Raw genomic sequence first — 22155 nt, forward strand, 5'->3', positions numbered from 1 at the left:
TGTTTTGTGGATTTTATTCATAACATTGTGATTAAGCCAAAGGTTTATTGCATTTTTTCTGGTTGTTCAATCTTTTAGTTCTGGTGTTTGCTATAGATATATGAATTTCGTTGACGTAACGAGCTTGAGAAAAGATCACCCGATTGTGCCTACATTGCTTTTTCTCTCGCATGAGCACACTTTTCGTGGCCTTCTGATTTGATGAAGAGTGAAACATGATTCGATTTGTTACAGATTCTCACTGACAATTGCATCAGTGGATTCTAGGAAGTGCTGCTCCTGCTTTCATTGGTTTCTTACCGATTTCTTCAAAGATTTAACTCAGAGTGTGTTGTGTTCTATAGCTTATGTCCATTTAGGAATTTCAATTTCAATTTATTTGATTTGCTAATCCCCCCTATCAAAGTAGGACCTCATACTAGTTGCGTTGTTAGAGTTGCATTCATTAAAAAATAGAAAATACAAAAATATTATTCTTTTGATGTGATATTTTGAGACAGCGAATAGATCTTACTTGATTCCAAGTTAAAAGAGTTTTTGGAACCAGTAAAGGCCTCCTCGTGAACATTCAGATTTATCTTCTACTGAGCAGATTTTGGTACGTCACAAGACAAACATTGAACCTTGGAGTGGATCCTTTAAAATATTTTCTTTTCAAGAGAGGAATTACACTATGGATTCCTATCATTGACATTGTGCAAAATGAACGCCCAACAGTATGCAGACATTACATGATTGTGTCCACTAAAAAAGTCTTCAAACCTTGTGGAAAGGTGATATCTTGTCTGGTTGGGTTATGTTACCCTGGGTTCTAGTGGTAGTTGAGCTTTTGTACCTTGGAGAGGCATTGTGCTCCTATGCTTGGTTGTGAGTAGTTTTTTGGAGTGTGTAATTTTGTTGGTAAACTGTCATTTGCTTTGTTCTAAGGGTGAGTTTTCATGGGTTCTAGAATGATCATGTGTGACATGATAGTATTCTTGGGAATTTGGGATGGTTATTCCCCATTATTCCAACTCTTGTTGGAAGTGTGTTGTGTTTTGACCTTGGTTTGTGGTCATGTAATAGGTGCATGTTTAGTTGGGGTACCTATTGACAAGGTAGAGTGGCTTGTTCCTTACCTTTTATTGTTGACTTTATAGCTAGATTGGTTTTTCCTAGTGCATAGAAGGTTCCTTGTTGGAAGACCTTGTGTGTGTGTGACACCTATTCTTTTATGGTTAACCTATTTGTGGGTTAACAAGATGGTTTGAGAATGTGGGAGTGATTTGGTTGGACTTGTGAAGAAGTTAGTGAGTTATCCCTATTTCTTAGTTTTGATTTTGCTCTTGGTGTGTTTAAGTTTTTTTTCTTGGATTGCAAGCTTCTAGGAGTAAGCCTAGTCTTCGAGTAGGATGATGTAGTGCCTCTCTCATTTGACTTTTGTAAGTCATCCTAAGGGATGCAACCTTGTTGATTTGTTGTTGTGATGGATCATGATTGTAACCATGAGTGGTCTACTCCGTAGAGGTGATTTGTTGTATGTTTTTGTATCAGTTTCCTTGTTAATGCTTTGACTGATTTATGAGATTATGTTATGATTTATGGTTCATTGAGGTTTGTGCCAGTGCTTACTAGGATCGATGTGGTATCATGGGGTTGTTCCATGATGACCTTGAGATGTGTGTAGAGATTGCACTATGTACCATTACCATGCTACACTAGACTAGGTTCTTGTAGCAGTGGTTTGTTATGTTTATGACTGTGTTTGCTTAATTGTTTTAAGTGCCTTTTCTTGTTGTGTTATCAATGATTATTAAATTCTTTAGTAATTAGAAATGGATTGTCCATGTTAGATTATTTTGTTATGTGTTGTGGACATTTACCTTGTTATATTTCTAATTAAATCAATATTTGTTACTCATGTTATGTTTATATTTGAGATGACCTGAGGGTCAGATGTTATACCTTGATTTAGGTATCATAGATATTAGATTACTAGTTTGTTTAGTTAACCATATTGCATGATGATGCCATTTTGAGATGACAATGTGTTTTATGATGATATCTGGTTATCTAGTATTTGGACATACCTCTAATTATGTTAGGTGATTGATTTAATGCTATGGTTATTTACTTCATTCCTATGTTGTTATGTTTTATGTGAACATGAGTGATGTAAATATATTATTTTAATATAATTAAATAAATAGTTAAATTAGGTGATTTAGTGCATTTATTGCTTTAGCTATGTTATTATATGCAATTGCATTTGATCGTGTTGTTTAGTGTGCAGGATTTATATCCTTGGCAATGGCACATGGAGTTAGTGATTCAAGAATTCATATTTTACCTTTCGATGATTATTAAATCCAAACTCATTTTCTCTATGTGATTAGACCAATAAGCATGTCTGTGCATTTAGAGGTTGTCATTTTTGTGAAAATTATTAAGAAAATTTATGTTCTTTTGGGTTTTCAAGCTTTTAATTGATCTATTTTAATTTATGGCAGCTTTGCCATAGATGAATTCCTATTTCTAGGAATAGCCTATTTTCGTTTGGGTCAATTCAAGGTTTAACTAGGTTGGCTAGTTATTTGCCCTAAATGATTATTCAATTGAAAAGTGAATAAATATCCAAAAAGGAATATAATTCCTCACTTCTCACTTTCAAATTAGAAAGTTGGAGAGTAAAACCAAAAAATCCTCTTGATGAGGATATATTGTTTTATTCATTGTGGGAGCTATGGGTGTGGTATCATTGCGAGGTTGAGCTCATTAGATCCAACTCAGGGAGACCCTGGATTGCTGCAATTTTCAACCACTTCTAAGGGCTTTTTATTTTATCGTTTAGATTTTTGTTTTTCCCTTTTGGCTGTGAGGTAGGGCTTTCCTATTTCATTGTTTCTACTTTGTTTTTGCTTCTTTTTTTGGTAGCCATTTGTTTGGAGGCTAAGAACTAGTGTTCTCCTTCATTTATGTATGCTAGTTCTATCTAGTTGGGTGGGTACGAACATTTCCTTATTTCTCAAAATGATGGTTTGGGATTTTGCACCGTTATTCTGGCCATTTTTGCATACAGTGTCCGATTCCATTATTTTTGGATTTTTGGGGTTTTTGTGCCCAAAGGCCAAATGGGTTTTAATTTTATAGTTTTCCAATTTTTGGAGTTTTTACCTCATTTTACGTGCCACCTTATTTTCTTGTTTTTTTGGCACAATGTGGGTCGTGGACTTGGATGATCTGTGTGGACATCAGTCAGACCACTATTGCACGTGTTTGTTGCATTGGGATGCATGTCACATTTGTACTCCTAACTTTGTGTTTAGTTGAGTGATTTTCATATGGCTTTTTTTGGACCTTGCTTTTGTTTTGTGGACACTAGAATTCATGTAGAATCCATACTCTCAGATTGAGGCCAGTGGAGTGAGTTCATGACTTTTGGTTTTCTTGCATAATTGGGATTCATGTAGCATATAAAATCCTAGATTGAGGTTAGTTGAATGGTTTTATAATGTATGGTTTTATTGGTTTTGGGATTCGTGTAGATTCCATCCTCTTGTGTTGCTTTTAGTTGGGTGTTATCTTTTGCATTGTGTTCTCATCCAATCCTTGTTTTATGATCTTCATGATAATGGTGCACCACACACAAGTACATGTGCGTACATTTTTTGGGTGACTTGTGAGGCCTGATCTTCCATGGTACTTATAGAAGTTATGATCATTGAGGTTGGGATGGGAGTATGCATGCCCACGGGAACTTTTCATAGGATGAGCATGGGTAGCATAGGGTAGCATATAGAGGGGGCTTCTATCTCACAGCTTGGTTTCATGAAACCATAGGGTTGGTAGAGGAAGTTTGAAGTAATTGATAACTAAATAAAATGTGTGTGTTAATAAAACTAAAGATAATAAAAATAGTGCTTCAGTGTATGAGCCTTCCATTGAGGGAGTTGAATCTACACAGTATATGAGCCATCTATTGAGGGAGTTGAATCTGCACAAATTTGAGCTTGGTCTTGTCAATTCCAAGTGACTCTCCATGATGTCAGGCCCTACTTAGAAGCCTATTGAGTGTTTGAATAGGACCTATACTCCTTGCATTGTCTTAAGTTATTGGTTACAACCATCATACTATCTGGTATGAGTCTTAGCCTTGGATGTTGTTCTTTATGTGTTGTTGCAGTTGGATCATTATCTCCATCAGCATGGCAAGGGTGGACCTATGGGTGCCACATCATTGAGAGGCATAGCTACTTGTAGCACTACTAGGGACCGCTGTATAGAGATAGTCTTGTCCTAGTGCGACCGTTGTTGGATGTTTTCACTTGATGCTTTGGATTGTGGAGTATGCTTTCTTGTGTTTTATGCTTTCATTGGAATGCTTGGATATCGTATCTAGATGATGTTAGTTTATTTGATGCTTTCCCATATTATGATGTTTAGCATATGCCTAGATGATTTGTATTGTTGTATTAGAGTATCTATTACTTATTGGTTTAGCGTGTTAGATCTCCTTATTATGATGTTCAACATGTAATAGGTGATGTTATCTACTTGTTGGATTATCTGATGCTTTAGTACTAGCATGTTAGATTTCCTTATGCTTATGTTTGTAGCATGTTTAGTAGTGACATCCCTATTACGAAAGTACTGACAATCTGATTGGTGGCTTGGGATGTTACGTGTACGGGATGGCTAAGATCCACGATGGTCTTATGAAGCTATTGACAGTTGGGAGGAACCACGTACTTAATTTGGTTATTTTGTTATTGTGTTATTATCTTTGTACTTTGTGATGCTACTTATGTTCACTATGATCTTGCTTTCAGTACGTTCTTTTGTATTGTAGTTTTAGATGGATAGATGTATCCCCTTCTTGATCTTGGCATCTTGTTGATTTTGCACTTGAGTGTTCACTCCATGATCTATGTAGATCCGATACTCCCCAGTGTGGAGGTTTTGAACTCTTTTTTTTCTCTATTTTTTCCCTTTTGTTTTTTCCTTTAGTGCTTTTGTGTTTCTACGAGTGACATTTTTATCAGCATGGTGTGACATAAAAATGTATCGCATGCCCATAGAAACTATGTCATATGATGTTGGGAAGTATCACATGCCTCTTGGAGAAATGTCGTGTGATACTGGAAAGTATCGCACCTCCTTTGGAGAAATGTCATACGATACCCTGAAAGTATTGCATGCCCTTTAGAAAAGTATCGCTCAAACTCTGAAAGTGTCACTCTCCTCCTTTAGAAATGTTGTGCAATACTTTTTAGTGTTGTATTAAAGTATCACACGGGTTTTGTAAAAAAATGTGCAGGCCGACAACAGGCACTTTTCAATTTGATCCGAACTTTCTGAGAGTTGTTTTGGATACCCTTTTTGGTGTTCTTGAACCCTATGTTGTTTCTTTTTTTATTCAAGTTGTTTTCTTTCAATCCTATTTGCATGTTTCTATTGTAGTCCTTTGGGGTTTAAAATATATGATTTAAGTATAAGGAATTATATTTAATTCCTTATAATTAATATATATTTTAATATATGCAAAAAATCTTTTGAGATAGGTTTCAGACCTCTCGGAGATAAGTTAAGGATTCTAGGAAATTTCAGGGCTTCAGAAATCAAAACTTAGTCAATCTTCAGGGCTTCAAAATTTCAGGCTTAGCCAAATTTTAGGATTCTGCATTCTACCCTAGCTTGGTGTTTTGTTGATGAGTGGTCATTTCTTGAGCCCTCATCATCTGCATTATCGTTGTTGGCTTTGTTTGTGTGTGTCAATTTGGTAGTGGCATTTGGAGATTCATTGGTTTTTGAGATTGTGGTGAAGGACTCTGTTGTGATCGTTGTGATCCCTATATGATGTTGTCATGCGCATTCATACTTGTAAAAATATAAAAATTTATTGGCTTTTATTTCATACTTGTTTCCAAGGATCTCTGAGTGGGGCATTACAAAAACTCATTTGAGGGTATTATTAGAGACTCTATAAGTATTTTATATTGGATTAAAATTTTGTTTATATGTGACCTATATGTTTGAAGAAGTGTTGGACCTTGGAAAATGTAACCATGTTAGAGTTATGGATTGAACCTTGCTTTTACCAAGAATAATTGGGAAAATATGTTATCATCCCTAAGTATGTATGAGAATTATTAATCATTCATTTAGCAAGAGTAAGTTTTGGTATAAATTTAGACAACTTCTATATTGGAATGCACATTTTAGTTGTGCAACTTCTAGGAGGAAGTCAAATGCTAGTGGGGAAGAATGTAAGGTCCCTCCTTGAATGTACTTATTAGATATGTATTTCTCTATTAAATATAGTATAGGAGGTTAGAATGGATGTAAAGTCATTTTTTATGGTTTAAGTGTCATAACATAAACTAAGATCAACTAAGACATTCATGTTTTAAAAACTCAGTGATTCAAGAACTACTATAGTATCTTGACTAGTTGAACATTAAATTTTCACTAACAATATGAGGTGTTTCACCTTATGATGATGATGATGTTGATTATAGTACCTTAATGATTAGGTTATATGTATTTAGATATTAAGTATTCCCTTTTGACAATGTTTATGATATTTATATATATGCATGCCTAATGATGATTATTCTAGTATTTTAATTTGAAATAATGAATAGGTTAGGGTATTTTGATAATGAAATTACTAATCATTACATGGGAGAAGAAATGAGATAAATAGTTATTTATCTGAAAGACTAATGTTTTTATTAATGTGATTTCCAAGTGAGTTTTAACTATAGACATATGATTTTTCTCGAACTACTAATGTGTGAAATGAAATTTATAGGATTATTAGCTAAGAAATCTAAGTAGAGAATTGGAACTCAGCCCTATGTATAGTTTTTGAAACTAGAGTTGAGTCTAGTGGAAGATTTAGACCCTGTTATTTCATATTTTATTTATATTGTAAATTGAATGTGTCTATCATTCTATAATCATAAAGTGTTTAATATTTTGTAACAATGATTTTATAATGTCACTTAAAACTCATAATCCATATATGCATATCAGCATGATAATTAGGGTTAACCAAAAAATCCCAAAATTTTGAGTTGAATTAGGTTAGTGACCTAATACTAATTAGTTAGTAATTGGCAATAACTACCCTAATCAATTTTTAGTGATAAAATTGCATTATTAGGGTCTTTAGGAAGTCTTAATATTTCAAGCAATTTAATAGGTCCCTAAATAGTCCTAGAGGCCAAAAATTATGAAAACTATGTACCTAGGGGTATGAATATGGGTCAGGGACATTTTCCACCCTGCTAGCCCCTTTCATTGACTTCGGTGAGCACCCAAATATCCTATTTTAAATTTATTATTAAAATTGAAGTTTCACCTTGAGCTTAAAAAGTTATAATTTACCATAGAGTTTTCTTTAGTGACAAGGTTAAGTTAGAAGACTCTAGAAACCTTAGTCCAGTGGGGGAGTTATTGCATTTTGTAGGTAGTTGAGTTGGGAGCCTGTTAAGTGACATATTTAAGAGTGTCCAAAAGATTGTTCACCTAACCTCTTGATTAAGAGAGAAAATTCTAGATTGAAGGATAAGCAAGGATAGATCTTCTCAAATTTTAGTTTCCATAACCATATTTTGAAGGTAGGAATCCCTCAAGCTCTTATCCTTATGTTGTGTTTCATTTCTCAAAGTAGATTTTCCATATGAGTGTTTGTGTATGATAAACATGTTAGCAACAGGATTGTAATGGGTTTTCTTTAACAGTTTTTCCTTCATGTTTTATATTTGTTTTTTGAGGGAAATTGTAAGAGTTTTGTTGGCATTACTCACCCTTGGATAGGAAAGAAGTGGCCATGTACAAGAAGAGGGCTTCAGTTAGACTCTAGGCACTAGAGATTCTCTCCTCCTAACAAGGAGAGGGAGAGAGTATGGTGTTACGAGCTCCTACTCATTAGGACAAAACATGTTTGAGTTTTGGTAAATTGAGAATTGAAAGAACAAAAGTTCTTGTGATTTTAGCCTCTAAATGGAATTTGTAAAATAACAAAATTTCTTTTGATATTTTCCTCAAAAGGGAATCTATTACAATGTCGTGACCAACTTCTCCTACCTAGAAAAATCCACCTTCTCCCTAATCTATTTTGGTAATGAACGTATTGTGCAAACCTGGGATGAGGGTAAATGGTTGATTGTGTTTTTGTGTTAAAATTATTTGTCTTTCAGTCAGTGTTGTTCTCTCCATAGTTACCTTAATGAAATTGTATATTTCATGGTGCCTACCTTGTTATGGAGCCAAGCTAGACCTTAGAGTTGGTTTTTTCATTTCAAATGTGCTGGGAGATTTCTCCTTAAGATAATGATCCTATTGTAAAAATGTTATTGATAAACTTATCTTTGAAATTATTATGATCTCAAGTTTTCTTTCCTAGTTCTTTCTCGAGGGAGTACTTGAATCAGATGATGGAATAAAAAAAATAGAGTATTTTCTATTCATATGATATTCTATGTGATTAAAGTTATATACATATGTTTATTGGAAAATGGATGTAATGATGTTTTCTATTTCCTATGGAATTCTTGTAATTCAAATTTTTATTTATTGAATTAATGTTAATTAGACAAAATGGTGTTATATATATAATGTTATGCAATTTGATTTTGAATTATGTTAAGAAAATTTTAAAATTACAGGAATCAAATTTCATTTTGCATTCTGTATTTGATTGGAAGGGGAAATAATCCTATGTTATTGAAGCCTAGTGAAATTATTGAACCCTAGTAAAAATGGAAACTAATGTTATTAACATCTCCTATGGCCTTATTGAATTTTGATCGTACTCTTTAGTGGTTCTAGCTATATATGTAAGCTTTCTATTTATCTCAGTTGGCCAGTAAATATTGTCTGGGCACTTAGGAGTTTCCTTGGAAAATAATAATTAATTGGTCATCCTTTTATATATGATTTGGGGATTAGTTTATTCAATATTTATTTACTATGACTTTATTAACTATGTTTAGGAACAATGAACTCATGGAAGGATGCTGACCTTTAAATTATAATCATGTTGCATAGATGTGGTCATTCAAGATGCATATGTGACATTTTAGAAAAGATATTATTGCACTTTCCATTGCTTCCTACATTATGCATAGAATCTACAAATTTGGGAGAGAATATGAACTCATGATTAATGGAAAGTAATGATTTCATGCTTGTTACTAAATATACATCTTGTGCATTTATGTTTTATTAGAGGAATTCTAGATAGGATAACATACTATGAATATTAAGTGATGAAGAAAAAGTTTCATTGTTAGCTATGTGATTAGCTTAATATATGCATAATTAGAACATGCATCAATAAAGAATTGATGGTATTACTTGTATTCCCTTTTAGAAGTTGGACTAATTGTCTTGCTAGAGATGAGCTAAAATGGTGTAATGATTAATGGTCTTTATGGTTTTATCCTTGTATGTTGATGAGTATATGGAACTCAAGGTTGGATAAACTATGTTATGCTTTATTTTTATAAATGATGGAGATGGTTCTGTGATACTGAAGTGATAACTAATAAAATGTTTCTTTGTTATCTTGTTGACTAATTAATGTTTTTAAATTACTTTTGTAGCACAATTCCATTACTCTTCTAAGTTTTACTTGTTTAGACTATCTCGTTGTTGGGCTAGGTATCTTTCATGTTAGGAAAGATTTCAAGGAAGCTTAACAACTTTTTTATAGGCTGATAAAGAACTCCTACAATATTCTTTCCCTTGTGTTCTTAGACAAGTTCTAGAGCTTGTTTCAACTTGGTCATCTTGGTTAGACTATCTGGCATCTAGTACCTGGCATTGGTAATCTGGTAATGAATTTATGTCTTCTTTTAGATTTCAGCATATATGTATATGTATCATTTTGTTTAAAGATAGTGATAGTTAATCAAGTAATGTTAACTAGTCAACATTCAAAAGACTTTGACTCTCATTGAATTTTCTACAATTTATGGATATGGTTGATGTGGCATTGGTTTTGCAAGGGCAATCTTTACATATGGTATCAGAGCCCAGTTCCACACTTGGGCCTCAAGTTCACTATGATATACATACAATTGTAAGTCATCTCATTTCCTTTATGTTGTATGAATTAATGATATGGGTTGCATGTTGTGTCTCTCAGTTATGGATTTTTTGACATGGAAGAATGGAGTTCCTTATGCATGTCATGATTTTGAGTTGAAATTGCATTCCTTAAAAGATTGCTAAAATGGAAAGTTTATGGAATGACTGGTAAATTGTGTACACCATATGTGTATGGTTATAATTACTTTAACAATGTGATGGTATAATATGCAAACTATTGAGGTATTCAAAGGGTGGTTGACTTTTGTACTAGGGTATGAGAGCCTACCAAATGAAAATTTGGCTTGTGATAGCAATGGAAAATGTCTTTTTATTATGTAAATGACATGTGATGCATATGTGGTGAAAGAATTTATTTTTATTTTATGCTAGATTCCTAAGGTTCATTGATTAACCTAATATAATAAGTAGGAAGAACATGGATTTCATTTGCAAAAGTATTGCATGTTCCATTATGCATTTAGAAATGTGTCATTATCAAGATAATTTGTATGTGATGCATGAGAAGTTTGGTTATGTTCTTAGTGATCCTTGGATGCAAGGTGTTATTAAACATCTACTCCCTCTTTGTGTCTAGTAAGAGTCATTATGCTTTAAGTGAATTGGGTTTTCATTTTATTATGTTTGGTTTCATGAACTTGGATGTGATGAAGGACTAGCTTGAAATTTTATGATCTTTATGACCTCCGAGCCACCAATTTCTTATATGACATAATTACTATGACTCTTGTTCACCTTTATTTTGGTTTTTTATCTCCTTTTTGGACTTTGACTTGAGAATTATAAATCTTGTTTTCAAGATTTCTTTGATCTTGAGGGGGCTAGTTGTGTGTGTATTTTTGATGATGTTAATCTTGTGATTTGGAAGTGATGTCATCTATGATGTTCATTGTAGAGCATTGGTAGGATGTATAAGGGAGTAGATTGTGAAGAACATGTCAATCTTATATGTGAAGAAAAAACATATATGTGGTAAAATAGTTTCAAAAGGAATCAAACAACCTTGATATGATGACTGTACCCTATGAAAGGAATAATCATAAGTGTTCTCTTTAATAAAATAAGAATTTGTTAAACATCTTGTTTTAGAGCATCATTGAGATGTGTAATTTCCTTCATGGCTAGGTATAATGTAGTAATTATGGGAAAGATAGATGGATACTTCATATTTAGTTTCTTTTATCTCCTAGTTTTGTAGAATAGATACATGTTCTTATTTCTTTTACTATTAAATTTAGCTTTATAAGTGCTTTGCCAAGCCATTTGATTTCCTAGATAATTCATATGTGTACATAACTATACTTATTTTCTTTTATTATATATGTGTAGATGTGTAGTTTTATTTGTATTCCCTACTACATTTCATGATTAGGCTACTGGACACATGGTTACATGTAGTGTGTTTCACAACCGCACCAGATCCATTTGATCATTTCAAGAAGAATCTCAAGGGATTATTCACTCTATGGTTTGTGACATTAAAGTGCCTCAAACCACAATTTATGTGATAATTTAATGGTGTGGTAGTCATGCATCACAACATGTGCTTATATGTTGTTTAAGAATAGTATGGTGACAAAATGGGCTTTAGTGCCTAAGGTAACTAAATTGATAAAAATTGGATTTATTGATCCTTGCAGGTGATTGGTGAGCATACCTAGATTATTTATTTAATGGTGTTGATCATATAGTAGATGACATTTGAAGGGGACACAACAGAAGAACAGAATAGACACAATAGAAAAGGGAAATTATATTAACTAAGAAAATAAGCTAGTACAAATAGTACAGAGAAAATAAACTTTAGAACATGCCCTAAGGGCTTACAATAGCATAAATCTAGAGAATATTTCTCCTTTTAGCACCTCCTCTAAAACTCCACTTCGAACTGCCTTTTACAATGCCAAAAATCTCCTTAAATAGACCTCAAAGGGTTAAGGACTAGGAGTACATTCTATAAAGTGCTAGTAGGCATCCATCGACGAAATAGAAGGTTCTGGAAGCTACGTTAGAAGTCGGTGCAAATCTAGAAGAATCCAAAAACGGTAACCGAACTTCTGAGAGGCATAACTTTTGAACCGTAGCTCCGATTGATGAACCATTTACATTTTTGGAAAGCTCTCAAAGCGCTCTATAGCCCTATGGACTAGCTTCACTCGTCCCCTATTTTTGACCCTTTTTGAGGTCATTTAATGCCCCAAACCTAACTTTGAAGCATTCTTAGGAGGACTCCAAAACCCAAAAAACTGTAATAACTTTCAAACCGTGGGGCCTATTGACCTGTTTTTTTTTGGAATGCTCTAAATCATGATTACATTCATCTGGCCAATTCACACCTTCTAGTTTACCGAAACGATGGCCCAAATACATGCTCCTATTTTTTTGGGATTTTCAAACACACTGATAGTTGAACTATGAGAGTTGGAACCTTTATTTGAGCCAAATGGGTATCCAAAAATGTAAAGACATGAAACAGAAACTAAGTCTAAGTACATTTTTTTGGGTGACACAGGATTGCCCTTATACCTTTGGATGCTCCTGCATCAGACACCCAGGGTAGATTGAAAAGTGACCCTGTCACTTTATGGATGGTAGAGGAAATCCCAAATGGGAAACCTCAGCTACTGAAATCCAAGTTGAGTCCTCGATTGGTCGTCCTTTCCATTTGACCAAATACTCTTCATACTACCTGTTTCTGGTACTCCTACCCACATGATGATCTAGAATGTCTCCTATCTCCTTCTTAGAAGTAGGAATTGGACATGGCTCTAAAACCAGCTCCTCATCTGCACCATCATCATGATACTCTGTTAAATCTCCAATGTTGATAATGGGAGAAATGTGAATACCATCTGGCAACTCCACCTCATATGCATTTCCTGAATCATGTTTCTTCAAAACTTTGCAGGGGCCAAATTTCTTCATTTTCAGCTTGTTGTAAGTACCAACTAGAAATATTTATTTTTGTAAGTGCACCATGACTAGATACCCTACTTAGAAATCCTTATGTCTTCTGCTTTGATCAGCCCTAGCTTTATACTCTTGATTCATCTTGATAATGTGTGCTTGAACCTCCTCATGTAGACGCTTGATGTGTTTAGCAAATTCCTCAGCTTCAGCACTTGTCCTCTCCCCTTGTTCGATCTTCCTCAATTCTGGTGTAGTCCTTGGGCTATTCCCATATACAATTTTAAATGGTGATTTTCCAGTACTCCTATTTATAGAGTTATTATAAGAAAATTCTTCCTGTGGTAGAATCAAATCCCATCCCTTGGGCTTATCTCCAACTAAACATCTCAGCAAATTGCCCAGACTTCTATTTACCACTTTTGTTTGGCCATCAGTCTATGGGTGATGCGTGGAACTGAATTTCAAGTCTGTTCTCAAATTCTCCCACAATGTCCTCTAGAAATACCCCAAAAATTTAGTATCTCTGTCAGAAACTATACTCCTTGGAAGACCATGTAGTCTTACCACCTCTTTGAAAAACAAGTCTGCAATATGGACAGCATCATGAGTTTTGTGGCATGGAATGAAATGTGCCATTTTGGAGAACCTATCAACCACCATGAATACTAAGTCATTACCCCTTTGTGTCCTTGGCAATCCAAGAACAAAATCCATACTTATGTCCTCCCATGGCCTTGATAGAATAGGCAATGGCTGATATAGGCCAGTATTTTGACTAAACCCCTTGGCAACTTGACAAACCTGGCAACTTTGTACAAAATTCTTCACATCTTGTGTAATTTGAGGCCAAAAATAATGTTCTCTAAGAATGGCAATGGTCTTATCCTGACCAAAATGTCCTGCCATCCCTCCACTGTGTTTCTCCTTAATCAAATTTTCCCTCATGGAACTCCTTGGAATGCACAATTGACTACCTTTGAACAACATGCCATCCTGAATCAAATAGTCTAACCACTTGGTTCTATCTACAAAAACAGGTTCTTTACAAGATTTCCATGCGTTAGCAAAATTAGGATCCCTGGGGTACAAATTCTTGAGTTCATCAAACCCAACTACTTCAACCTGCATTGTTGTAAGCAACAACTGTCTCCTACTTAGTGCATCTGCAACCCTGTTAGATTTTCCACTTCTATGCTTCAACACAAATGTATAACTCTACAAGAATTCTACCCACTTCATATGCCTCTGATTAAATTTACCTTGGCTATTTAGGTACTGGAATGCCTGATGATCAGTATACAAAAAAAATTCCTTTGGCAATAAATAATGCCTATATTTCTTTAAGGCCTAAACTATTGCATAGAACTCTTGATCATAAACAGAATACTTCTTCTTTGCATCATTCAATTTTTCACTAAAATATGCAATAGGCTTACCTTCTTGGCTTAATACAGCCCCAATAGCGTTGCCACTAGAATCACAATCCACCTAGAAAACCTTTCTAAAATCTAGAAGTGAAAACACAGGTTGTTCTGTCACCTTCTTCTTTAGCAATTCAAAACTTCTCGTAGCTGTTGCAATCCATTTGAACTCTTTTCTATCCCCTCTTATTGTATCAGTTAGGGGTGCACATATGCCACTAAAATTCTTAATAAAATTCTTGTAAAAACTAACCAGAGCATGAAATGATCTTACCTCAGTAGCAGACCTTGGAGTAGGCCATTCCAAGATGGCTTTTACCTTCTCTGGATCCATTTTGAGACCTTCAGGTGATATAACAAACCCCAAATAGACTAACTCCCTTTCTGCAAAGACACACTTCTTTAGATTAATTAATAGTTTCTCTTCCCTTAGCCTTTCAAGGACACTATGAATATGCAGTAAATGTTCTTCCAAAGTCTTTCTAAAAATTAAAATATCATCCAAATAGACAATAACAAATTTTCCCAAGAACTTCTTAAGTACCTCATTCATGAGCCGCATGAAGGTGCTTGGGGCGTTCGTCAATCCAAAGGGCATGATTAACCACTCATAAAGACCCTCCTTGGTCTTGAAGGTTGTTTTCCACTCATCTCCTTCTCGAATCCATATCTGATGATAGCCACTCTTTAGATCTATCTTTGTGAAGTACTGAGCTCCACTCAATCAGTCCATAAGATCATCCATCCTTGGTAAAGGAAACTGGTACTTGATGGTTATCCTATTTATAGCTTGAGAATCTATACACATCCTCCACTCTCCATCCTTCTTTGGTGCAAGTACTATAGGTACTACACATGGACTCAGGCTCTCTTGAATCAAGCCCTTCCTCAACAACTCCTGAACCTGTCTATTTAGCTCCTCTGTTTCAGTAGGAGTCATCTTGTGAGAAGCCTTGTTAGGAAAACTAGCTCTTGGAATCAAATCTATCTGATGACTGATTTGCCTTACTGGTGGCAATCCATCTGGAACATTATCAGAGATAATATCTCCAAACTCCCCTAGTAAATCTGAAACTTCAAGTGGAATTTCACTACTACCTTCTTTATCTTTCCTAGGAATCAAAGCATAGCACATATGCTGATGTTTCATGCCATCTAAAAACTTCCTTCCATCAACAAGACAAATCCTAGCACTACTACATACTTTTTCACCTTCCTTTTTCATGGGCTTCAATTTGTGGCGAACTCCATCCTTTGTCAGAGAGTATGTGTTTGCATGTCCATCATGTATTGCATGTCTATCAAATTGCCATGGTGTACTCAATAATAGATGGCAAACATCCATCAAAATAACATCACAGAGAACTTCATCATGGTAACTCCCAATTTTAAATTTTACTAAACATTGTTCACTTACGAGGACCTTATGATCATCTTTTACCCAAGAAATCTGATAGAGTTGGGGATGTTTCTCCCTCTTGAGCTTTAACTTAGAGACCATCTCTTCTAATACCAGGTTATCAGTGCTACCATCACCAATGATCACATCACAACATTTATCCTCACACTTTCATCTGGTACAAAACAAAATCCTTCATTGTCCTAGTTCATTCTCACCACTTAGTAGGACTCTTTCATTTACCAAGGTCTCTCCTCTTTCTGCATCCTCTAAATGTGATGATTGTGCATCCTCATCCACATGAGCAACCCTAGCTTGGCCCTCAGTTCTCCTATCTGTCCTTCATTTTCATTGAGGGAATTCAAAGGCACGATGACCTTATTCATTGCAATGGAAATAGGTACCATGGGAGCCTCCTCTTCCTTGTCCACATCCTCTACCTCTTCCTCCTTGATTTCCAAAGTCTTGATCGCGGGAGCGGTTGAAACCCTCATTCCTCTAGTTCCTGCTAGTACCCTCATTTTCATTTTTCTTTTGAGTTTCATTGTGGCCTCTAGATGATCTACCTCTTCCCCTTCCTCCTTGATTATGCCCTCTTTGTCTTCCTTCAAACCTCTTATTCAACTTCTCTTCAACTCGTAGGGAAAACTGGTATGCCTCTTCAACGCTGGTCATTCTTACCAGACTTAATTCCTCCTGGATGCTAGGTTGCAACCCACTGATATAATGAGCAACCTTCTCCTTATTTGCTTCTACATGCCCCGCTCTAATCAAGAGTTAGTAAAACTCCTCTGTATATACTCTTGGACTGATCTTCCTGCTTGCTTTAACCCATGCATCTTCTTAAACAGATCAAGCTCGTAGTCCATAGGAATGAACTGCTTCTTCAATTTGTCCACCATGCAATCCTATCTTGTGATCTTCTCCTTTCCTCTTCTAAGTCTTTCGAGTTGAACCTCTTGCCACCATATTTTGGCATGGCCTTTCAATTTGGCCTTTGCAAACTTAACCCTATATGGGTCCCTTATATCCTCATACTCAAAGTATTCTTCCAGTTCATTGATCCAATCGATCAACTCATCTGGTTTCAGATTTCCTGAAAATATACCCACTTCAATTGTAGGTCTTTTCCCAAACTTAGTAATGGACCTAAAAAGCCTTTCCTCTATAGGATTCAAAACTTCCCTGTCAACTTCCTCTTCTGGTCCCATTACTTCCTCTTCATTGTCATCCTCACTGTTGTCACTTGCGGCAACATTTTCTCCTCTACGAAGCTCCTCTTGCAATGCTTGTACCTGCCTCTGGAGGGCTCTAATCTCGTCAAAATCAATAGCTCTAGCCCTTTTGCCATGCTCTCTTCATGGAGGCATCTTCTAACTTGAACCCACAACCACACAGTCCTAGTGCAAACTGCCTCACAGTCGGTGCTCTGTCTACACACTCAGGAAAACCTGCTCTGATACCACTTGATGGGGACACAACAAAAGAATAGAATGGACACAACAGAAAAGGGAAATTATATTAACTAAGAAAATAAGCTAGTATAGATAGTACAGAGAAAATAAACTTCAGAACATGCCCTAAGGGCTTACAATAGCATAAATCTGGAGAATATTTCTCCTTTTAGCACCTCCTCTCAAACTCCACTTTGAACTGCCTTTTACAATGCCAAAGATCTCCTTAAATAGACCCCGAAGGTTTAAGGACTAGGAGTACATTCTAGAAAGTGCTAGTAGGCATCCACCGATGAAATAGAAGGTTTCAGAAGCTGCGTTAGAAGTCGGTACAAATCTAGAAGAATCTAGAAATGGTAATCAAACTTCTGGGAGGCATAACTTTTGAACCGTAGCTTCGATTGACGAACCATTTACATTTTTGGAAAGATCTCAAATAACTCTATAGCCCTATGGAAAAGCTTCACTCGTACCCCATTTTTTGACCCTTTTTGAGGTCATTTAATGCACCAAAACTGACTTTGAAGCATTCTTAGGAGATCTCCAAAACTCAAAAAACTGCAATAACTTTCAAACCGTGGGGCCTATTGACCTAATTCTTTTTTTGGAATGCTCTAAATCATGATTACATTCATCTGGCCAATTCACACCTTCTAGTTTACCAAAATGATGGCCCAAATACATGCTCCTATTTCTTTGGGATTTTTAAACGCACTAATAGTTGAACTATGAGAGTTGGAACCTTTATTTGAGCCAAATGGGTATCCAAAAATGTAAAGACATGAAACAGAAACTAAGTCTAAGTACATTTTTTTGGGTGACACAAGATTGCCCTTATACCTCTGGATGCTTTTGCATCAACATTGCACTTGTATGATGTGCTTATTATTTCATGTCTGATGTGTAGGTCAACATTATCTCTGATGCAAGTTGAGGTATGATGCTTTAAATTATACTTCATGTATTTATTAAATCATGCATTTTGATGGATGGATGATGTCTAGTTCAATATCCTTGGCTAAATCCATGTGTTATCTTCTTAAATGAATAATTATTTGATAACTTGTGAACATGGTGAATGAAATAGTTTTTGACAACTCAAATTAGGGTTTTTCATGATTATTTTATGTATCCTTGCAATTGATAATGTGGCAATTGTTTAGTAGGACATGGTTTTATGTATGAGAAAATATAGTTTGACATGTAGGTTAACTTATTCCATATATTCATGAATGGAATATTCATGTGATGATATGTTGTACTCTACAATATGGTCGATAATTGGTTTATGGAATGTAATTCTTATTATACCTGGGTAAAATTACAAAGGTGTGTCACTTTTTAGGCTAACTTATCAGAACAACTAGATTTTTGACTATTTATATCTAAAAATCTTTTTATTCTCAAACATTTGATCTAGATAAATTCATTCTAGCTAAGTTATATATGGTCTCACAGTTTTCCAATTGGAAATTTCTATTAAATGCATGTTTATTACTAGTTTGTATCCAATTAGTAAAAAAAATTATTTCAGAAAAAGTATCATTTCAATAAATCTTACTATTTTTTATGATTATCTTTTTAATAACATATAAACACCATTTTATAGAACTCAAAAGCCAAGAATATATATATATATATATATATATATATATATATATATATATATAATAGTGTTTTAATTAGATATAGTATATTGTAATTTAAAAATTATATGACATTTTAGAGGACAGAGTCTTCTTCTAAAAGAATAGATTTGTTTTGAAAAATGTGGTGGGAGATGAAAATTATCCATTTCAGGTGAGTTGAAGTTAGAATCATTATAAAAGAGAAAATAGAGGTCTAAATCTGATTTTCATTTTTGAATGTTCTAGATATATATGTTATCTATAACATAGTCAAAGATCAAAGGGAAATTTTTTTATTTTCATAGAGTTTTGTGGTGGGAACTAGACCCCTAATTTTTTGCATTTTTTTGGTAGCTTAGAAAGTATCTATAAAAATTAGGAAAATATATTGGTTCTTACTTCAAATAATTATTAAAAAATATAATCTTAAACTTCATCCATTTATATGCATTTCATTAGTTTACTTCATTTTCAAATTCAAAATGATAATACCAATTTTATGTTATTAAAGGTGAAGATGCATACTTTTGTTAGCCCTTTCCTTTACAAAAGGGTGACATAGGTTTGTGCTTTTACCCACCTATCATTCCGACATGTAGGTTGAAAAATAGAATGAATTTGCATAATTAATTGGAAGATATTTCTTCTACTTGTTGAATAAAACTATGTGTAGTCAATTTTTGACCAAACTAACTTGACTTTTAGCCTATGTGGCAAGTGTATGGATATGTGGTCTCCCTATGAGAATGCAAAAGGGTATGTATAGATCCCTCTTTTATCTAATTTGATAATATTTTTCATTAGTGTTATGTCTATGTGATGATTCACCATGCACGTGACTTCTAGTTGTTGACTCTTTTTATTAATCAATAGGGTCAATGAATGACAATCGACAATTTAGTCATCTCAAGTTGTAATTTTTGCTCTGTTACTCAATATGTTGCTAGATATAGACATGGTAATTATGTATTTGACTTACACCTTTTCTCAATATATCTTATTGGGATTTGAGTTTATTATCTAATGATGAAGAATTTTGGTTCAATTTTTTATGATACAATCAACTATGTGGCCTTTATATCATTTATTTACTTAACATATTGGTTAGATATATATTTCTCATTTGAGCTAAATGATGCATTATGTGATGAAAATACATTTGGATGCCAAGTTTGTAAGCATTTAGATGCACGATGAAGATTAAATATTAATGATTACATTGCTGATGTTATAGGTGCATGTTATTATATTTCATAATAAATCATATGATGATGACTTAGATATAACATGATTGAATTGCCTGATTATAATTCATGCACACTAACCTATTGATGTGGAAACTTACTCCTTTAATGAGAACGACATGATAGGTGGTATGTATGGTACATATGGTTGATTATTTTTGTTACTCTTGATCAAGGTGTGATTAAAGATGAGTTAAGAGAACTCATGTTGACTCTTGATGTTATAATTTAATATTTCTCTTCTTGAGCTACTGACATTGAAATGAGTTAAAGATTTTGTTAGTGTACATTTATATGTATGGTAGGATTTAGACATGAAGCACATACTAGCATGGTCAAATCCTAGGGATTCCAACGTATGACAAGTAAGCATAGTTTTGTGTGTAATGTCATGTGATTTTAAGGTATTATGTTACTTAATTTTGAGAATTATATAGATGAGAGAGCATTTGATTTGATTATGATATATGATCGACTAATATTTGGTGTTCTTCCTATGGATGAATAGAGGGAATGACACAATATAAGAAAGGGGGAATATTGTCGAAGACAGATAGCCTAACCTTGTAAAACTATAGAATGAGAATGGAATTCACACACCTAGATGTAGAAAAATGCTCATGAAATGATTCCTATACATGTGTTTATGCAATAAATGTCTTAATATTGTCTTGAAAAGACTATTTCCATGAGATTATATGTAGAATTTATTAGAATGCATTCAAATCAAATGTAGATCTAAAATAAGGCAATGAAATATTGACTTTATTACAATAGATGAAAATTAATATTTTTCTATAGAATTGAATATAGATGCATGTTTTATTATTTACATAGAAGTTATATTTTGATCTTCTAGATTTGTTCCTTGTGTATACAATTAGGTATGCTTTTTTAATTCATATATATCTACATCGGAACGATGCATTCTCTAAGAGGGGAAGGATGTCACAACCCACTACATTTCTCAACATATATTTCAAAAAAATTACAAGTAGACACTTTTTTCAAAAGTAAAATAAAATATCAGATATTAACAATTCAAAAAATTTCAAAGAAATTAATAGTTGCATAACTAAAACCAAAGATACATGTATTCTATTTACCAAAGGAAAAAGAGGTTAGGGAAAATTTGGGGGAAAGAGAACTACAAATGCTTCTTGGATAAAAATAATAGGTTCTGACCCATGCTTGTTGAACCAATCATTTAATAAAGACCATGGAATTCTGGTCATTATCCCAACACCATCACCTGAGTTATTGTCAGCACTACATCCTACATGATGTTCTAGACAACCAAGTGTCATTAGTGCATCTTATATTATGCTATGAGAATGAATATTTCATAAGTTTGCAATAAATCCAACACCATAGGCCCCTCATTCAACCAATATATCCTCTTGCTTCACTATGAACAATGGAGGAAATTTTGAGCTCAAAATTGATTGAGAACACTTCACAGAAACAACTATACCCATGGCTATAGGAGAGGCTCTACTTAGCTGAAATCCATGACACATCAAATTTATTCTAGTTGCCCATAACAATTAGTTACCAAAACTCTATGATATCTTGATGCTTGGAGGGAATTCATGACTCTTGCTCCATGGCAACATTAAATGTTTTTGAAGTGAGAGAATTCTTGAAGCCACCATGAGCACAAGATATCATAGAGTTAAGAGAGTGAGCAACTGAGGAGAAAGGAAGGTCTTGGGGAAAAAAATCAAAAGGATATTAGGTAACTATGCATTTTTCTAGGTTTGTGTTCATTTATTTTTAAGCTAATCCATGATTATTTAGCTTTATCAATGTTTTTGCATAGGTTTTGTGTACATAACATTCTTGTATGGTTTAAAAATGCATAGATGCATAGAAACATAATTAGAGAATACCATTGCGATATCTTTCTCTTAATTACATTGGCCATAGTGGAATGTTTTCATTACTATTTGGTTTTAATAATGGTGTTGCTACATTATATGGAATAAGACTATTGTA

This window comes from Cupressus sempervirens, chromosome 8 (genome assembly GCF_028749045.1).
Source record: "Cupressus sempervirens isolate cs-2001-9-10 chromosome 8, ASM2874904v1, whole genome shotgun sequence".
NCBI classification, from domain to species: domain Eukaryota; kingdom Viridiplantae; phylum Streptophyta; class Pinopsida; order Cupressales; family Cupressaceae; genus Cupressus; species Cupressus sempervirens.